Raw genomic sequence first — 15,344 nt, forward strand, 5'->3', positions numbered from 1 at the left:
TATGACAATGGCTGACAAAGGTGAAGGAGCTTTCCCTGCTGTGACACTGAAAGGCCTTCTTGGAATGCCGACCCTGGCCATCAAGAAATCCTGGGCCGTCTGGGCACTGATGGGTCTATATTTATGATCCTAGCTACTCAGAAGGCTAAAATATGTGGGAATTCATTTTTTTTTTTGGCCAGTCCTGGGCTTGAGCTAAGGACCTGATTCCTGTCCTTGAACTTTCTCAAGTCTAGAGCTCTACCACTTGAGCCTCAGCACCACTTTTTTCTATGTATGTGGTACCGAGGAATCGAATCCAGGTCTTCATGCATGCTAGGCAAGCACTCTACCACTAGGCCAAACTCCCGGCCCAATATGTAGGAATTCAGTTGGAAGTCAGCCTAGACAGCAAAGTTTTAGAGACTCCATGTCCAACTGACTAGCAAAAAGTTGGACTAGAGGCATGGCTCTAGCTGGGGAAGGGGCATTTTGGTAGATCTATACGATATCTCCTTTTGTGTTCATCTTACCCCCCCAGTGAGCTCCTTGAAGGAATCATATGACAAGTTACTGTCTTTTACAGGTACCTCTTGACTTATGCTGGTTTTATGTTCCAAGAATCCCAGCATAAGCTGAAAATACAAACCAATACTTCTAACCTATCAAATATCATAGCTTAACAACACAGCACACATTAGAAGGATCATCAAGTCTCCTGTGACTGGAGGGCTGACTGGGGGCTGTGCTTTACTGCTTCTACTCAGCATTCCCAGAGAATTTTGAATCAGTATTGCTAACCTGGGAAAAGACTCAATTCAAAATTCAAATTCTGTTTCTCTCTCACTTCCACATCATCATAAAATAAAAAACCATAAGTTGAGCCATCAGCAGTGAAGATAACTGTATCTTCCAGCAGCTCGTAGAACCTGGCCAAGTTGTTATCCTCGGCAAGTATTCTCATGATCAAAAAACAACCAACAGTCCTGAGGAACAAATAAGAGCTGCAGGTGGAAAACTCCCTGGGCCAAGTGGGATGTGTAGGGCTGTGTCTGATCCCCTGGCATATTCAAGAGATGGAGCAAGATCCTGGAAGAAAAAGGTCACATCATGGTGGCTGTACTCTAGGAAGATAGTGTCCTGCAAGTTGTCCTACAAGCCCCCAAATTGGCCCATTTCCCAAATGCCAACCTGGAAACCCACTTAGTTCTGTGTGAGAATATGAACCTGCACCTGTCCAGTGTACACCTAGGCTCAGGTGGATATGGGTGCTATGTGGGAAGCGGTTGGTACATTGGTTTCTCTCTTTTTCATTAATCTCTATAGAGAGAGTCCTGCCTCTCAGCACAGCATTTACTAGGTGTTACGTGTGCTGGCTAGCAGATATAACCCTTTTTTTTTTTTCCTGTTGGTCATAGGGCTTGAAGTCTGGGTGCTGTCCTTGTGCTCTTTTGCTCAAGGCCAGTACTCAACTACTTTGAACCAGTGTCAGTTCCGGTTTTCTAGTGGTTAACTGGAGGTAAGAGTCTCACACACTTTCCTGCCAGGGCTGGCTTTGAACCTTGATCCTCAGATCTCAGCCTCCTGAGTAGCTAGGATTACAGGCGTGAGCCACCAGCACCCGGCTTGCAGGTGTGACTTAATCAGCAATTTTCCATCATCTGAGACTGGCAAAGCCCTCCCTGCTTCCTCTCAAGCCTGCCAGCTATCACTAAGTACCCACCAGAACACTAATTCTAATCTAGTAAAAGCAAAGATGAATGTTGGCAGAAGGAACGTGGTAGAGTTTAGCTACAAAAGGGGCCACCACCCAGATACGACATTTCATTTTGCACTCAAGAGTTTCTCACAGACAGGAGCCAGACAGATCCAGCTGGGATGATGCCTGACTACTTGGGCCCCTCAGGCCACTTGCAAGCTATGGGTAACATGTCAGTTCTTAAGAGAAGAAAGATGTGTCTAGTTTGAAGCCATAATCAACTGTCACTAAATGCCTACTCTGGGTGAGACACACTGTTTGGGGACCTAGGGAAGTGCCCTGAAATACAAGCAACCTTTGAGACTTCTGGCTAACCCTGCCCAGAATTGTATAGTCTTATCAACCTTGGCCTCTTTTTGATGATAGGACCTTCATGGTACAAGAAAGCGTCAAATAAACAGCTTTCTGTTTACTTTTTCTCAGACGCAGAGCTGTAGCTGCTCCGGTTCCACCCTTCCCAGACCTGGCGGAACTTGCAGGAAGGTTCTGGGTGATGGGGTCTGCATGGGGGAATAAGGGCAGGAACTGGAGTAGTTCTTTTGTCAAGCGGTGGAAGGGTACAGAGCAAAGAGCCTGGATTTTAGCCATTAACTAGCTGAGTGACCTTAGGCAACTTGCTTGACTTCCTTGGGCCACCAATTCTACTGATCATTTCCAATCTAGAATTCTAATAACTCTTTCTTGTCAGAGTGATTAAAGCCTAAGGTTATTTAGCCGTGCCAGCCTGAAGTTTGTTCGAAGTTGACTGCTAGTTAGCCTAGATCACTGGGCTGTACTGGAGCTGTAGAAACTAAGGAATAATAAATAGTTCCTTTTCTATAGCTTCATAAAGTCAAGTTCACCTTCTGGAGGATCTTGGCTATAGACAAGTTCAATGGTTAAGTTCAACACTAATTGCATGTGTCACCACCAGTGTTAGCCAGGTGCCAGTTGCTTACACCTGTAATAGTAATCCCCAAGAGGCTGGGATCTGAGAGTCATGGTTCAAAGTCAACCTAGACAAAAAAGTACAAAAAACTCTTTTAACCAGAAAAAAAAAGCCACAAGTGGAGGTGTTAGCTCAAGTGATAAGAGTGGTGGCTTTGAAGCTAAGGCCCAGAGCCCAGAGCTCAAGCCCCAATACTGGCATGTACACACAAAAAGAACACTGTGTATAAATGGTAGCTTTAGTGCTAAGAGGGTCAGTAGAAGCTTCAGCCACCAGAAACTGGGAGGCAAAGATGGCTCAGTCACTCCCAGGCTGTTTATGAATCCTAACACTGGCCTTGGAAATGTAGACAGCTGATGGAGTAGTGGGCTTGGGGTTCTATAAACTTTCTGAAATTCGGGGGCGTAATTGAGCCTTTCCACTCACTAGAGCTCTTGAAGGCTTCTAACTCAAGTGAGTAGAGGGGTTAAAAAGGGTTCCCCCAAAGATCTTTCATATCAAAGTATAGTTTGTATTTCTCTTCTCTCTGCCAAGGGATTTCCCAGCTCCCTGGGGCCAAAGCTCCCCTCCTGCAGCTTTGCTGACTGTTGTTGGACATGGGCCATTTTCCACCCTCAAGGTAGCTGGACTCAGGAGTGAGGTGACACTGCTGACTTGGGCTCGGGGCCTCATCCACATGATCCAGCCTTGGCAACCTCCTATTCTTTCCCTGCCTGCAAGCTGTTAGGCTGGAAGGAGGGTGATCTTGGGCAAAGGGGTGCTCAACCAGGCCTGCTCAGGACTTCCTGTGCAAATGTGTGTATGGGGGGGGGGGGAGCAGGGGATCAATCTGTCAGCTACATCCCCGCTTGGGTGACTCACCTTCCAGAGAAAGTGCCCTGCTCACCTAGCAAAGCTGCTTGGAAAATGACTAAGACACCTATCAAATGCAGGCCGTGGGGGCCAGCCAAAGGCTGAGCAGGGTCCATGCGCTCTACTCTCATCTCAGCTTGAAGACAAGTGCTCCTGCCACCTGCTTTCATTTTCATCTGAACGCAGCTCCACACCAGGCTCCACATCCGGTGATCTACTTTTTCTAAACACTAGCTTCGCTTTAGAAATGACTCTTCAGCCATCAAGACAGCTTCCCCAAGAGAAAACAAAATGTTATTTAAAGGGAACAGCAACCTGGCGGGGAGCCTCTACTTTTGTTTTGTATTAAGGATGAAAAAACAAAGGAGTTTAAAATCTAACATGAACTGGGTTGTTTTTGTTTTTGTTTTACTCTCTTGTCCTTTGTAGAGTCACAGCACTCAGATCTAGGTGTAAAGAAAAGCAGGCAAGAAATATTTTCAAAGGGGAAAAGTGGGGTGAGGTGGGGTACCATGTACTGGCAGTGCATGTACCATGAACTGCCTCTTGTCTCCCAAAGAACAAGCTTTACTGACTTACATTCTACAATGTTCTCCTTTCTCTCATTCCAAGTTAGTGTTGGGATCTATTTAACTATGCACAGGAAGGATACTGGGGAGCCCCTAGACAGGCCTGATTGTATTTGGGGGACCTGGGGATTCCCCCTCTTTAGGACTGCCAACTCTCACCAGGAAGATCGTAGGCCTTTTATAGGATAAGGTGAAGACAAAACAATGTAAAACCTGGAGGGCATGGTGGCTCATGCCTGTAATCCCATCTACTCAGGAGGCTGAGATCTGAGGATCATGGTTCAAAGCCGGCTCCAACTAAAGTCCAATTAATCACCAGAAAACAGGAAGTGAGGCTGTGGCTCAAGCAGTTGGGCAGTAGCTTGGAGCCGAAGAGCTCAGGGACTGTGCCTAGGCCCAGAGGTCAAGCGCCATGACCCACAAAAAAAGAAAATAAAAATAATGTAAGACTGGGAAGATGTGACAGCTAAAAACTCCAAGCTGGAGAAATGTTCCCTTAGAGGTCCTATTGAGAAAATGACTCCATCTTGTCAGGCAATCTGACTCTTCTTGACATCATCTTATAGAAAACAGGTCTGGTCACTGTGTAGTACCTGACAACTGCTACTGTATTACTACAACTATTATTAACAACAACAACAAAACAATAGTAATCCATGCTCAGCACTGGACACAGAGTCTCTCATTCTCTTCTACTCAAAGTAGCCCCATGAACGACTTCAGGCCCTATTTACAGATGAGGCATCCCAGGCTTGGAGAAGTTAAGGGATTTGCCTCGTCTGTTTAAGCAAACAGCTTAAAACCACTCAATAATCACTACGCTGATAGATGATGTTGATATTGCAGATAGACTATTCTGACAGTTTACTTGGCTTTCTGCCTTCATTTCTATATGTGGAAAGTGGACAGAAACAGACCTGTCCCAGTGATAGGCTATTCATCCTAGGCTTTTTTTTTTTTTTTTTTTTTGCCAGTCCTGGGCTTGTGCTCAGGGCCTGAGCACTGTCCTTGAACTTTCTCAAGGCTAGAGCTCTACCACTTGAGCCTCAGCATCATTTCTGGCTTTTTTCTATATATGTGGTACCAAGGAATCGAACCCGGGTCTTCGTGCATGCTAGGCAAGCACTTTAACCACTAGGCCAAACTCCCAGCTCCCTAGGCTTTTATTAATAATCAGTATCAGTTCATAATTACTTGATAACTGATATCAATTGATAATCCACAATTACTGTAAATAGACAAAGTTGCTTCTGTGGCTCAGTTAGGCTCAAAATGGACATAATTTGGGGAAAAACAAAACCCAAAAACCCCAAAACAAACCCTTACTGTTTCTTGAACTAGTTAATAGAAAATGTAGTTAAGTAAATACCAAGCAAATGGGCTTAGGGTCGGGAGTTTGGCCTACTGGTAGAGTGCCTGCCTAGCATGCATGAAGACCTGGGTTCGATTCCTCAGTACCACATATATTTAAAAAAAAAAGCCAGAAATGGTGCTGTAGAGTTCTAGCCTTGAGAAACCCCAAAGACAGTGCTCAGGTCCTGAGTTCAAGCCCCAGGACTGGGAAAAAAGAAAAGAAAGAAAATGGATTTAGATTCTGGGTTCTTATCTACTTCTCATCAGGCTTCACTTTTCTGTTCCATGTCCCTGCCTTTCTTCATGTAAGTACTGTAAGAAAATATAAACCTTGGCTACCAAGTTATTCCTACTGTACATAATTCAAGGGATTTATAACAGGCAGTGAAAGGATGAATATAAAACAAGAACAGGGACCCCTTTAAACTAGAATAAAAAACAAACAGAACAGAGAGGAAAACTTACTTTTACTGTATGTCACTCAGATGAGCCCAGAACCAAAGTTTTCCTACCCCAGTGCTCTGCTCAGAGCAGCTAAGATGCCTTTCTCTACAATTTGCCCTCTGTCTGGCTTTCCATTTCTACTCTGCTGCTATCAGTGTTCAGTCAGCATCCACCAGGTAAACACAGAATCTTCACACTTGAAATACCTTCACCTTCAAGATATTCGGCCCTGCTCTTTTCCCCTATTTGAGATCTTCGTGTGAAGAACCCAGAGGATTGACTGACTTTTCCTTACAGCGCCTCAAATCTCCCCAAACTGTCCCGTTCGCCACCCATTTAACCTTGGTGCCATCAAAAAATGCTCACGATGCTCAGATGCTGCTTCCAGTTTAACTGAAATACTGAAATGGGGCAAACAGGAAGCATCAGACACAACTGTGGTAGTGACTTATTAATCATGAAAGCAGAATTTTAGTTGCATTTTAACCTTTTGCCAGGAAAAACACACACACACACACACACACACACACACACACACACACACACACACACACAATGTTGAGATGATGAAAGCCATTGGTAAGAAGTGTTCTGCCTGACTTTGACCTTTTATTTAAGACTGAATGTGGTGCTAAGATTTTGGCTTTTTAATCCCAGAAAGGCCATCTGTCAACCCAACCAGGATGAATTTGTCAGCTCTTCACAGGACAGGCCTGTTAGGAAAGTCCATGTGCTATCCACTGAGGCAGGAAAAAAAATAGGAAACTAAAAGTGACTTCACAGGCCAAAGTGACACAACACTCCTAAGAGAGGGCAAAGCAAACAATCATGGAGGAAGCATCCATCTCTTTCATACAGGTCTCTCAACAGATCCTAGCTGGAGATGAACTCTTATCACTCACTCAAAAACGCACAAAAGTCACTTAGGGTTGGATAATCAATCAGGGTGAGTCCTCTTCTCCGCAGTAAATGATATACAAACACTCCTAGCAGATCACAAAGGAGTCAGTGTTCATCAGGAGAACCAAAATGAGGAACCAAACCTCCATCTGCTGAGGCGAAATGGCCCAACCAGACGTCTTTGTTTAATCGAAGAAGGCTCCTTTGGCAGGATATCTGTCTGTGGTGCCGCTCCCACAAACTCTACCAGACACCCGAGGCAGAAAACCCCCTTCAGAACTACTCTGTATAATCAGAAAACAATCAGAAGATGACCTAAAGCTTGGCAGCCTACTGCTGATTTCATCAACTGCAAGTACATATTTCTAGGTATATCTACCTGGGTAATGAATTTCTAAAAATAAAAGTCAAACACTTTATTTTGAGATCTTCTGAGAAGTTCACTGTACTCTTCCTTATAAGTCAGGATGTCTTAGAGGTGTTTGAAAAAAAACTCGAAAGTCTGGCATAGCTCCAAAGGAACTGACTTTGACATCACTTTTAAAACATCAAGAGAAAAATCTAAACACATTCTAAGCAAGACAAGTGTTTTGTAAATGTCCTCTGACATTAAGGACATAAATATCACACCAAACATTTTCACTCCCTTCTAGTACATCATCCTGATTCAGGGGCCTAAAGACTGCACCAATCCTAGCTATGAGGCATCAGGCAATATACAAGCCCCTACACACACCTGTCTCAGGTAAGGGGTGAGGCTCTTAAAGCCAAACAATACTGTCTATGTTGCCACACAGAGGGCTAAAGGAAAAAAAGAGACCATGGGCATGTAGCTACTATATAAAAAAACTTATGAATGTCAAGATACAATCTTCCTCTAATCTTTAAAAAAAAACCATGTTTCTAGTCAGGGTTTTCAACATTTTTCCCCCAGCATAAACTTCTGCCCACTAAAGTTCACTGATCATAGTCCTATTTAATATCATTTGATATCATTTGCTTTTCAAGTTGTTTTTCAAGTCATTGGTCTCTGGTTAACAAACATAACTCTGTCACCAACACCACTGATTTCCAAACCTTTTCTCATTCATTCTCTCCTCTCCACATGCATTTCAGCTCCAGTCCATTAGGGTTGAGAGCAACACTTTAACCACAAGTTGGAAAGAAAGATTTTTTTTTTTTCCTGAAGTTACCAAGCAATAACGAGACTCCTGGGCAGGTGAGACTCTCTTACATTATCTGGTGTCCTGGTGGCTGGCTGCAAGTTGCCAGGACCACAGTGGACTTTCAAGCTGGGAAGACTACATTGAAACAGACAGCTGAAATCTCAAAGAGTAGAGCACAGAAAAATGTGCACAGAATGGTCAAGGCCAGGAGGAAGGATGCTACGGGTGGAGGATACTACCTCGCTGGGACAGATTGCTCCTCCCGGCAGTGGAGTGAGTGTAAGCCTTTCACTTCTTCTCGGGATAACACTGGAGGGTTCCGCAGACAGGGCAGGTGGGAGTGAACAAACACTTCTGCGGCTGTGTGAGTGTGAATGGGGGTGTGGGGGAGACCCAGGGCTCGGAGCTGGGGGGGGGGGGAGGAACGCAGGGCTGGCAGCCCGAGCGCAGTGGCTCGGGTGCTGGGGAAGGGGAAGCAGCGCGTCCTGGCGTGCGCTTGGAGAGAGAGTGCGGCCTGCCAGGGCGCGCGGCCTGGAGGCTCGGTGCGAGCACGGCGTGAGACCCAGGCGCTGGCAGTGAGGGTGCGAGAGACCGACCGGCCTCCGCTGGCGAACGGGGCCGATCGCGGGCGCCGGGGCTCCGATCCCCACGCGACCGGCAGGCCGCAGGCCGGTCCTGAGCTGAGAAACTACCCACCCCGCCGCTCCCCCAGAGCCATCTCAGATCCCAGGGTCCTGTCCAGTCACCTACCGGCCGAGCGCCGATCTCCCCAAGCTAGCGACTGTGGCGTGTTGCTGGCCAGCGATCTCCCGCCGCCGGCCACCGGCCGCTGAGATCCCGGCCCACGGTCGCCCCGCCCCGGCCCCGCCCCGGCCCTGAGCCCCGCCCTCGTTACCGCCTTCACTGCCGCGTCCGGGGCCACTCCTCTCCCCGCGGCTGAGACTTTGCTTAGATTCCCGTCTCCTTTCTTTGGTCCCACCGTGAGCCTTGGTCCCACCCACCCTTGCAAACCAGCCAATAAAGAGTCTCATCCCTGCCTGCCCGTCATCCCTTTCTCTAGTAACGATTGGCTAACGAGGCCTCGCTACCAGAAATGGACATTATTTCCGGCCAAGGTTTACAGAGCTTTCGGGGCAGACGGGTGGGCAGAAGGCGGGGACGGTCGGGGTGTTGGTGGAGTTACACATGCGCGCTGGGGTTCTGGCACATGTTGCGAGTTGCATTCTTCTTGAGGTTACGGGAAAGAAGGGCGACTGGTGCGCATGCGTGGGCGCTCCCAGCTCCGACTTTGGTTACCTTAGAGACTGCTAGGCGCTATGGGGGGGGTCTGCTGTTAGGGCGTGGCTGCTGAGGCCGCAGATGGGCGGGGGTGGGGGGGTGGGGGTGGGGGGGGAGACAGGATGTGCCAGGGAGATTTTAGAATACTAGAGGATGAGTGAGGGAAGGCCAGGGCCTACCTGGGGCAGGTCACGTGTGTTGAAATTCAGGTGTTTTTGAAGACGTTGACAGCTAACTTAAGGTGCAGATGGGGTTGCCAGCACTGGAAAAGTAGCATGGTGCCTGCGTGGTGCCAAATAGCTCCTGTTGGGTTTTTTTCAGGCTACAGAGTTCAAAAGAGGAGAGCTTCACATAAGTAGATGGATGACCTGAAGTTTGAATAGAGACCTAGGTGTGTCTACAGTGCTGCTTTCTGTGAGGGGACCGGAGGGAAGAAAAAGTAGAAAGATACAGAATTCCCCCTCCCTCAGCTTTTGCTAATACATTTTCTTGTTTCCACAATGAACTTTTGTGTGTGCGTGCCTGTGCGCGTGTGCACACACACACACAGACACACACACACACTAGTGCTTGAACTCCAGGCTTCATGACCCCCCCCCACCCCCCTTAAGATTACTGCACTGCCACTTGAGCCATAATTCTACGTCTGGCTTTTTACTGGTGAATTGGAGATGAGAGTTTTCTGCCCCAGCTGGCTGCAAACCTGGATTCTCAGATCTCAGCCTCCCGAATAGTTAGCATTATGGGATTGAGCCACCTGCACCTGGCTCAAACTTATTTTAAGTTTGCCAACAGATGTGGTCCTGCTCTACTAACTCCATGGGGAAAGTACTGCATGTATGGGGACTAAGTGTGGGGGTGTGGACAGGGGGTCAGTGTATGGTCAAGACTCCTGCAATGATGGCTTGACAGAGTCTCCTATTTCTGAAAGAATTTGAGCCAAGATCAGGCCACTGCTCTGAAGCACTTCGTAGACATTTGCTAGGCAGTTCATAGCGTCTTTCTGGAGATCTGTACCCAACAGACATCTGGTGCTGGGGAACTAGGGAAAACCATCCATTTAAGTATTGTATGAACCACTCCCCCCAGGCCAGAAGTATGCTTTGCTGGTCTGACCAAATGTTTCTTTGAATTCAAACAGAGCCTGAAATTCCTAATAACTTGTTTTTTTTTGTTTTTTTGCCAGTCCTGGGCTTGAGCTCAGGGCCTGAGCACTGTTCTTGGACTTTCTCAAGGCTAGAGCTCTACCACTTGAGCCTCAGCACCACTTCCAGCGTTTTTGTATGTATGTGGTACCAAGGAATCGAACCCGGGTCTTTGCACATGCTAGGCAAGCACTTTAACCACTAGGCCAAACTCCCGGCCCCATGACTTGTATCCCTTATGGCCTTACTCCCAACCACATCTTCCTGAAGCATTTCTAGTTGTGTGGCTCCCTTAGAGCCTATGCTTTGCAACTCTGAGGCATTCCCTGGCTTTGCCAGTGGCCAGCTGGAAGAAAAAAACTTGACTAGGAGCCCCTAAACCTCCTTATACTCCCAGCATTTTGCCTTTCAGTGACTCAGATTTTTAGCATCTGGGTGCCTGTCTTTTTCCTCTTACCACCTGTTTGCCTCTGGGCATATCACTTCTCAAGAAAGACTAGGCATAGGGCCAGATTTTGTGCAGGCTCCCTAGCTCACCTTTGCTGTCTCCCTATCTCACACTTTCTTCTTTAGGGTGTTCAGGCCCATGGGCTTTATCCAGCCTCTCTTCACATTTCTCTTCTCCTGGCTTTCCTGCAGTCTCTACCTACCTATCAGAAGTGATTTGTCAGCTGGGCACCAGTGGCTCCCCATGTAATCCTAGCTACTCAGGAGGCAGAGATCTGAGAATTATGATTCAAAGCCAGCCCAGGGAAGAAAAAGTCCATGAGACTCTTATTTCCAATTAACTGTCAGAAAACTGGAAGTGAAATTGTGGTTCAAAGTGGTAAAGCATCAATCATGAGTGAAAAAGCTCAGGGACAGTGCCCAGGCCCTGAGTTCAAGTCCCACAAACTGGTAAGAAAAGAAAAAATGATCTGTTCAGGGCATTGGAGGCTCTCATCTGTTATCTTAGCTAATTGGGAGGCTGAGATCCAAGGCTTAAGGTTTGAAGCTAGCCCAGGCAGACAAATCTATGAGACAATTATCAGTTAATCACGATTAGCCACAGTGGTAGAGTGCCAGCTTTGAGGGGAAAAAAAGCCAAATAAGAGTGTTGTAAAGTCCCAGTACTGGCACATACACCAAAATGTGATCTGTCTTTAGACCTGTACATTAATACTAATATTAATGTGTGTTAGAGAGAAGGAGGGGTGAGAGAGAATTCTATAGACCAAAGCCCTGGAAAAGAAAGTTCAGTTCAGCTTGCAAAGGAAAAACAAACCACTACATACACTAGTAAGAAAAGTATTTGAGACTAGTCAACTTTTCCATTTCAGCTATTTTTCTCAGGTGCCCTGCTGTGTTTGAAGTGAGATGAGAAACAATCCAACAGCCTCAGTGAACACTGGGGTATCTCCAAATCTCGAGTTGCTTATATATCCTCTGGAATGAGAGCGTTAGGGCAAAATTAGTTCCTCCCAGTCAAAATCATGCTAGCCTGGGAAGGTTGCTAGCCTGGGAAGGCTGTTAGCCCTGAGTCACTGGTGCAGCCTCAGCTCTGTTTTCAATAAAAGAATTGACATTTACAGGCTGACTCACACCTGGAGCAGAAAGCTAGGTTCTCAGTACTTGGGGAGTTTCACATCCCATCTATTTCACGTCTGGAAATACAGGGTGAGACTGCACCAAAGAAAAGCAACTTCTGGTTTTTGAGAACTTAAAAATGTAAGTCGGATACTTTTTTTTTTGGTCCGGGGTGGGGCTTGAACTCTGGGCCCGGATGCTGTCTCTGAACTCTTCAGCTGAAGGCTATCGCTCTACCACTTGAGCTACAGCGCCATTTCCAGTTTTCTGGTGGTTAATTGGAGATAAGAGTCTCACAGACTTCTATGCCCGGGGTGGCTTTGAACCACAATCCTCAGATCTCAGCCTCCTGAGTAGACAGGTGTGAGCCACCAGCTCCAGGCTAAATTGGATACTTTCTAAAGAGTGCTTTGTGTCCTTAATCTCACGGACCACTTGTTCAACATGGCAGTATGGACATTTTGGGTTGGATAAGTCATTGTTACAGGTTCCTAGAAGCTTCTTTTGCTTCAAAAGCAACTGATTTACTACTCAGGCTCACCAATTAACTAAAAGCTAGGCATCCTTGCCTCCTTTTTTTTTTGCCAGTCCTGGGCTTGAGCTCAGGGCCTGAGCACTGTCCTTGGACTTTCTCAAGGCTAGAGCTCTACCACTTGAGCCTCAGCACCACTTCTGGCTTTTTCTAAGTATGTGGTACCAAGGAATCAACCCGGTCTTCGTGCATGCTAGGCAAGCACTCTACCACTAGACCAAACTCCCAGCCTCCTTTTTGTATCTATATCCTTTGGACTGAGCCTTCCTCTTCTGCAGTTATGGTAACAGTAGCCATCTTGAAATCCAGGGAAGACTGGACCCCACCTGACCAATCCTGGGACAGTGGACTGTCAGATCACCTCTGAACCCCCTCTGAAGGCACCTCTGATCATCTGAACATCAGGACATGCTTGTGGCTGGAGCTATTTAATTATGCATACCTTTTGTCTCCTACCCCAAGTTCTTTGTCTGTATCCTGAAGATGGGCTAAAGTTCTGTCTTCCTGTGGCTATCTATGGAGGAACTGACCTGTCCACTGTAGTGTGTTTAAATGAATATTTCTAGATTATAGTAGCACTCCTCCACTCACCCTAGGTGACAACAGAAATGTCTGTAGTCATTGCCAAGGGCCTCCAAGGAAGCATATGCCTCAGCTGAGAACTGTTGCAGTTTAACTCCGTAGAGTAGACAGTATTATTCCCAGTTCATAGATGAGCAAGCCAGGTATGAAGAGAAGAAACTTTCCTCGTGTCCTTTTGCTATAACAGAAGATTCAGGACTCAACCAAGATCTGACTCCAGATACCTTGTCCTCCTGCATGCAGGACTTTATAAAATGAGTTTGGATGTTACAGAGCCAACTACCCATCCTTTCTATAGAAGAGTGAGTAAGGTGGTTGCATCAGTAAGAGAATGCTATTCTTAGATTATTTTTCCTTTGCCGTTTGCCTTGGATGAAAGACATCCTGGCTTTTAGTCAGTGTAACTTACAGTGTCTAGCCATGTCCAATGAGAAAGTGGTTGGTGAATCATCTGAATGTCTATGGCTCTCAGGCCCCACATTCCTGTGGGATCCTGAGTTACACTTGAGAACTCTTACTTAAGGCGGAGATGACACATGACTAGAGGTAAGGAAGAAACAGTTTTATTTTTTTTTCCACCAGGGGCCTACCCAAGCCTGCAACCATGGTGCCATTACTGGTGCCTGCCCTGTTATTTCAGTCTAGAGTTGGAGAGACAGTGGGTGAATGGATGAAGGTATGATGTGATGGAGCTGTTTCTAATCCTCATTTTGATAGCTATAATTGGGTTTAGTGAGAATATTTACACCAGGTAAACTGGCATACAGTATAAATCAGGGCTACTTACTGTGCAAGCTGATTTTAAATGTTTATCAGCCTTCTGGTTCTGGCTTCTGCCTATTGCCCAATCTTACCTTGGGAGATAGAAGGGGTGCCATGAACCACAGAGTCAGTGGGAGAGAAGAGGAACAGTGCAGATTTGGGGAGAAGAGATACCAGTCCTGGCAGAGAGTGGAGCTCTACTCTCTAGGTAGAGGTCTGTGTGGGGCATTGAGCAAAAGATGACCTTATGTCCTGGACACACCTTCCTTGATCTTTCCTCCCCCGACTTTGGAGCCTTGTTTTGGCTTGAATTCTTACTTCCGGGTTGGGTTTTCTCCTCCTAATTCACCCTCCTACCCCTAAGTCTCCTTGTCATACCATCCTCAGCCTTCTGGGTGGGTTTCATTCTCCTGAGGGATCATTTAGGTCTTGTTACTTCCATCCCAGTTTGCAAGCATGTCTTTCCCTCTAACACATCCCCTTCCCCCTTAGCCTCTTCCATTCAACCTACAAATGTGATCAGCTTCCCAGTGTACAAAAAGCAAGCTAATCCCCTCCAGCAGCCTACCCACTCACTTTTCCCTGACATGGCTTTTCCTCACGTTATTTGCAGATGTCTGCTTTACTCTTGCTTGAGTGTGCCCCCTTTGCAACCTGGTTTCTGTCCACACCCTTCTCTCCGTAGCCACCCACACAATATGTATCTTCTAGTAGATGTTTCCACCTCACTTCCTACCTGCAGCTGACCATCGTGAGGGGTACTGAGTGCCATGTCAGCCTCTTGGGAGGGGTTGCCCAGCCTCCAGACCAGCTCCTGACTCAAGAGGCTAATGGGTAGGCAGACTTGGAAGAAATCACTACAGATGGACCTCAGGAGGTCATCCCATGTGAGGAAGGGTATGCCACCAGGGAGTAGATGTACTGTATTGGGCAGGACCTAGCCATGGAAACAGAACCCATGCTGATTTTTCAAACACAGCATTTAATCAGGGTTATTACACAGGAAATAGAAGAATGGGGGAAAGACCAGAAGATGAAGTGACCTGGAGTCCACTACTGCCCCCTGGTGGGAGGGACTGGGCAAGGTTAGGAGCCAAGGTCACTCGGAGGAAACAAGCCACAGAACACACACACATATTCCCACAGTTCCCACTCAAGACCAAAAGCCCACCATCTAGTTGCCTGCTATAGCCTTTCACTGGCCCGGAAGCCTCTTGGGTCAGTCATCAGTGAAGTGCAGAGCGGAGAAGGAAAGGGCTACAGAGCCCAAAGTGTGGGGTAGTAGAGGTGGAGGGGGACTAACTGAAGAGTGGGGACTCCATGAGGATGTCCTGGAAGAACAAAGCCCATAAAGACGGAAAATTAAAGAGGGAAAGAATTCCCAGCAGTTGTTCGTATCTATGGCCTCTTTCTGAGGCTTCTGAGATATTGGGCCATTTCCTCTCATTCTTAAAATTTAAAGCACTGAACCAGGTGCCAGTGGCTCATGCCTGTAATCCCAACTACTGAGGAGGCTGAGATTCGAGGAC

General features: G+C 46.8%; 1 protein-coding gene across 3 annotated transcripts in view; it reads right to left on the reverse strand.

Annotated features, from left to right (window-relative positions):
- Positions 1 to 9,031, reverse strand: part of Map3k14 (mitogen-activated protein kinase kinase kinase 14) — a 43,131-nt gene extending 34,100 nt beyond the window's left edge. For 2 of the 3 annotated variants that reach the window (XM_090350057.1, XM_090350054.1), the window contains exon 1: positions 8,701 to 8,825. The gene's annotated coding sequence lies outside the window, so the exon portion shown is untranslated. Of the gene's footprint in view, positions 1 to 8,700; positions 8,826 to 8,845 lie in introns of those variants that run through there. The other variant, XM_090350055.1, reaches the window with a different exon arrangement.
- Positions 9,032 to 15,344: the final 6,313 nt, after the last annotated feature.

The sequence above is a fragment of the Megascapheus bottae genome, chromosome 17, assembly GCF_031878675.1.
Source record: "Megascapheus bottae isolate mThoBot1 chromosome 17, mThoBot2.hap1, whole genome shotgun sequence".
Taxonomy (NCBI): domain Eukaryota; kingdom Metazoa; phylum Chordata; class Mammalia; order Rodentia; family Geomyidae; genus Megascapheus; species Megascapheus bottae.